Below are 6,000 nucleotides of genomic sequence, written 5' to 3' on the forward strand. Positions count from 1 at the left end.
TGGGACTCAGTCACATGAACGGAGGAAGGAAAATAACTGGATTCAGCTTTCAGTGCATTTTACAACTATTAGGACCTAATGATTTAAATAAGGGCTATTCAAGTGTTCATACTGGGAAGTCCACTGATTTACAGACGTCTCTTTCCTAATGTAAGTCTATGGGAAAAAGTCATTTTGGGCCAAATGGGATCACGTGACGGACCCAGAAGTTGTAATTCCATCGTCGGTTTAACCACTACGAAAATTTGCTTCAAAGCCCGACGCTCCTCCTGGGGCTTGAGCCTAACACACTCAAATCTCAGACCGCACTGTTGGCAGTTGAGTTACATTGTGATCTCGGAGGCAGGTTTTTGACAAGGAAGAAGAATGCATGGAACAAAAAAAAAAGATGCTTTATCAATGTTGATCGCTATGTTTTAAACCGTCCATCAAGAGTCCGACAATCATCAAGAGTCCGACAATGTTATAAGAGTACAACGCTCTTTTAGAGAACATTCTCTGCTGCTTTTCTTATGATTTTATTCTGTTTGTTCCAGTGACTGATGGGAAACATTATGAGAGCATGGTTCATTACCATAGAAAATAGATAATAATAATAAACGTAATTTATTCAGCATCTTTCTTAACTGTGTCACAACATGCTTTTTGAATAAAATATGCATAAGGTCTTTAAAGCACCGCACACCACCAAAAATTAGCATTGGAAGGGAAATGGAACAGACAAGCTTAACCATCTACACTGGAAAACATTTACAGATGATGACTACAAACACCAAACCATCTTTTCTCCAATCAGTGCATGCAGCTCAACACTGTTGGTGTTCTCCATTATCCTCCTAACATGTTTTTATATTTCTGTTGATTAGTGCAGTTTTCCCTGAATCATCTTGATTACTTATTGTGAGCTGTTGCAGCACTCTAAATCCTTTTGTGCATTGTAATAGAGCTCCAATAAAGGACCAAAGAAATACACTTCTCAATTGAACTATACTTTCTACAGCCATGTACAGACAGACTTCTACAGTATATCATGTGTATTACAAAATAGACAATAACACATGGGTCCTTCTGAATTTGCAGTGTTTATATTAAAGGAACAATGTGTAACATTTCAGGGGATCTATTAACAGAAATGGAATATAATATTATAGCTCTTTGACACGCTTGTGAAACTGCAGTAACGTGAGCCGCAGAGTGCAAAACCGTGGTACCGTCAGCCGCCGTCTGACTTTCGTTGCTCTTAAAGTAGTGTTATTATGGTGAGGATGGCCTCTGAGCGAGGTGAACGGCGTTACCACGGTTTTGCACTCAGCTGCTCATGTTACCGCAGTTTTGGAAAGAGGGGAGTGAGCGGAGGGGTTCTCAGTTGGTTGCAATCTGCAACCACACTGCTAGATGCCACCAAATCCTACACACTGTACCTTTAACTTACTGTTTTAGTTTATGGCCCAAACTGTAGACAGACAAAGCGACTAACTGCTGAACATAGTTGAGCATTTAACAGCTAAGAAGTCAGATATTTTTTCTCTGAAACTGATGGAGACCAAACTAGAGCTAAAAGGAGAAACAAGACTGAACAGTTTTGCACTCAGCAGCTCATGTTACTGCAGTCTAGGAAAGGGAGATGTGAGCAGAGGGGTACTCAGTTGGTTGCAATCTGCAACCACTTCACTAAATTTCGCCAAATCCTACACACTGTACCTTTAAAATAATCAAAATCAAGCTCAACTTACTGTATGTAATTGTTGCTATGTCGGTACTATTCCAGTGTAGTAATAAAGAATAATATTATACTCTCCTGAATCACCACTTTGAAATATGCGTATATGTGCCTTCAGCATTAATTAACACCATGCGTCAAATGTGTGGACTGGAATTCATCAACCTCCATTATATTTTCATATCTGGAGTGAAATTCAATTATATTTTCATTGTCCCGGGTCAAAGCACATCCTGGTCATCTGAGCCGGTTATTGAAGTTAGTTTGATAGAAACTTGGAACACAGTGTGCACAGAGCCATAGAAGGCAGGGAAGTGAGTCTGCAGCATCTCCTGTGTTGAATTCTTCTAGTCTTATCTCACCAAGAGGGGAAAAATCTACAACGGAGGTTCACTGGAGGGAGAAATGTCCTTCCGCGTAAAGAAAAATCACCCCTATTCTGTTGTTTATGTCCATCCATCAGAACTACATAAGCTCATGGAAATAATACGTCAACTAAAAATAGAGAAATCAACACACGTCTCTGGATAATCTGCCCTGATGCTCCCGCAAATGCCTCGATTGAAACAAAACCATTTACACCAAATGACTGTTCTGTCCACGTTTCAATGATGCCGTTGAGTGGCTTGATGTTTTTATCATTAATGTTCCCTATGCTCCCATATAGAACACGCCACATCATTACAAATCACATCAGACTGCTGTAACATATGTCTGCAAACGTCTCCCTGCTGCTCACAGTGACTGGAACGAGTTTCAAAAAGACTCAGGAATTGGACAATTTCATTTTTATCTCTGTCTTGCTGGTCTCTATTTCAGAGACATCTCCAGGCGTACATTCAACTGTTTCTCAGCAAACGCGCTTAAGCCAGCGCTTCGCTATTGTAAAGTTTCCTTTTTCTCTCCTGCTGTCACAAGAACATGTTTTGACTCTTTCGCTGGCTGTCAGAGTCTGTTATGCAAAGGTTAAGTAGAAATAGAGGTTAAATGAAAATAAATATTGAGGAAACCCAGCAGGAAATTGAAAACACCAGACCGACCATGCATGCCCTCCAGTGCTGAACGCCTTCTGGGGGAATTTCATTGGGTCTCTCAGTTCCACTTACTGACTAAACCATATCCATTCTGTGTCATGATGGCATTTTTCATGTTTGTGAAGTAATGTCAGTGGACGGTTACACAGTTACAAACACACCAATGAGACTGCATGAACACAAAAAGCATCCCGTTGTGTATAGGATGAGCTATCAATTGATATTCAAGGTAATAGTAGTATTGCTATAGGAATAATGAATACAAGCAGACTCCATTTCCATTTTTATTATTGCCGATATCTTGCTGCTGATAACCAGTGACACTGGTGGTATTTTTGTATTCCAACTCTCAAAGATCACTTCGTCTTTGTTCTTGGATCTTTTTTCTTGATGACTTTCTCTCTGACATTTGTCAGGAATGGATGGCGGATACTGCTGCTCATGATAACAACTCAGTTATTTCTATTTATTCTGAACTAACTGTTGTTGCAGCCGAGCATATAGTCATACTTCCTGTGTGTGATTTGGTTCATTGGTTTGAAACATTGGTGTGTGTTACTGTATTAACCCTCAAATGAGAGCAGCGTAACAATGATATTACTATAAGAATGTCATGGGTTATTCCTCTTCCTCCATGATTTACACTGTAAATGAAGATTTGGAACCTCTATGTGGGAGATTTAACAGCTTATTTTGTGTTTTTAAGCATTAAACATGCAGAGATTTGGGTGATATGACGAGCTGGACAATCCTGGCTGGATTTCTGCAGATGTTGTTATTGTTACAGCCAAAGTGCCACCACGCCACTTTAAACTGAAGCAATTTAATGGTGTTTCAGCAGTGCTGCCTCATCTTTAATGTTGCGATAATGTCAGTAATCAACGATGAATAAGCTTTCAATTTAAAAAAACTTAAATTGAAAGGTAAACTAGGGCTGTCAATTAGTTAAAATATTTAATCGGGATCAGTCGTATAATTGTCCATAGTTAATTGTGATTAATTGCAAATTAATCACACATTTTTTATCTGTTAAAAATATACCTTAAAGGGAGATTTGTTGAGTATTTATTACTTTTATCAACATGGGAGTGGGCAAATATGCTGCTTTATCCAATGTATGTATATAAATATATTATTGGAAATCAATTAACAACACAAAACAATGACAAATATTGTCCAGAAACCCTCACAGGTACTGCATTTAGCATAAAAAATATGCTCAAATCATAACATTGCAAACTCAAGCCCAACAAGCAACAACAGCTGTCAGTGTGTCAGTGGGCTGGATTTGATAGGTTACTTAGTTTCATATGATACCAGTATCTTCACTAGCTTTAAAACTGATCCCACTACAACCTAAAAATTGCAAGTTGCGTTAACGCGTTAATGAAATTAGTTTCGTTAAAACAAATTTGCGTCGACGCCTTATTATCACGTTAACTTTGACATCCCTAGTAAAGACATGAAATATCTTAGAAGGCGTGTGATTTGTTACAGTCTGTGTTGTTAAAGGAACACTGTGTAACATTTAGGGGGATCTAGTGGCAGAAATGGAATATAATATAAATAAGTATGTTTTCTTTAGTATATAATCACCTCAAAATATATATTTTTTTTATCTACCTTAAAATGAGCCGTTTATATCTACATATGGAGTAGGTCCTCTTCACTGAGTCCGCCAAGTTTCTACAGTAGCCCAGAATGGACAAACCAAACACTGACTCTAGACTCTACTATTAACGTTTTCACGTCGGCCACCGTAATTCTCCTACACATTGGCACACGGGAGAAGTTCAATAAGGTATTAGTTGGTTGCAATCTGCAACCTCACAATTAGATAGCATCATATCCTACACACTGTACCTTTAAAGGCCAGATTTCTTTTAGAGGAGCGATGGTCCCCCACTGGATGGGTTTTATGAGGTTCTTTCTTAATACGTGACCTTCCAGTACTTCTGTTTGTTTTTCTTACATACTCCTGCAGCGTAATCCCTGTCTACCACATCATTGTAGGGATGAAGACCTGAGGTGAGGCATGCTACAGTACACCTGCCTGCATTTTAAAGAGACCACAAAAGCAGCTTTGCTGTAGCAAGAAACACAGCTCTCCTTACAGAGGGCAACATTTCATTTACTTTCCTCTCATTTGCCGATATGCCACAAAAACAATTGCATTTGTTACTGTCGCCATTCGTTGGAGTCTCAGCAGGGTGCAGGAGCGATCCATCCCATAGTTAACATGGTGAAACAAGGTGAAAGACAGATTGGTGGCCATGAGCTTTACTGTAGGTTTGTCTTTGTAAACAATCTAACTGAATTACTGCTCAGTGTTTTCCTAGACTGCACAAGGCATTTTGACTGAGTTGATTTTATTAACTTGTGCGCTGCCATTTCAATGAATCTTCGGGACGTTTCACCCTGACATGTCCCTGAATGATCTCTGTCAGAGCGTGACATGGAGAGAGAATAAAATGTGTTTTGATAGAGTCGGATCACAGCCCTTTCTGTTGTCAGGGGGATTGTAAATGGCATAACACAAGGGAAAAGAAACATCAGCTCTGCGTTAATACATTCAGAACATCGTGCATGTAATCTTTTCAACGACTTGTGAATGAAATGGTTCCTTGGAGACAGCACTGTTTTCATGTCGTCAAATCTATCATCTGAAAGAGGCTTATCACTGGGGGGACAGCTACATGCAGTAATCCTGTGAGCTATGACATTGCAACTGTCCACAGTGTGCTGTGGACTGCGCTATCTACTGTGCCTCACCACGCTGTAGGACAAAGGAAGACACATTTAATAACATGAAATATTCTGCCTGTACTGACAGATGCTTCAGGGTGACAGATGTCATTAATATCCACATAATACTCCCCCTAGCTGCTGCTTTAAACTGACTACGACATTCTTCATACGGTGCTGAGCGTGCATTTAATATGTCTAATAATGTATTCCTTTCCCTATGAGGAAAATTAAAGCTTGGAGTTTCCACCATCATTTCTCTGCTACTTCAATCTGCATACATAATGCATGGTTGTGAGATATTAGAGTTCACAGTTTCGTTGCCCTCAGCTGCTCATCAGACATTGTTTCCTTTCAAACTTCATAAAACTGCATGAAGGACATCTTCATTAATCTGAAGCCAAAAATACAAATCTGTAACTGAGGAGCTATTGTTATTCCTTTACTTTCCTGTGTTGACCATACAGTATGACCAAGTCATAAAAAGACACCAAATGTACG

This window comes from Sebastes umbrosus, chromosome 1 (assembly GCF_015220745.1).
Source record: "Sebastes umbrosus isolate fSebUmb1 chromosome 1, fSebUmb1.pri, whole genome shotgun sequence".
NCBI lineage: Eukaryota > Metazoa > Chordata > Actinopteri > Perciformes > Sebastidae > Sebastes > Sebastes umbrosus.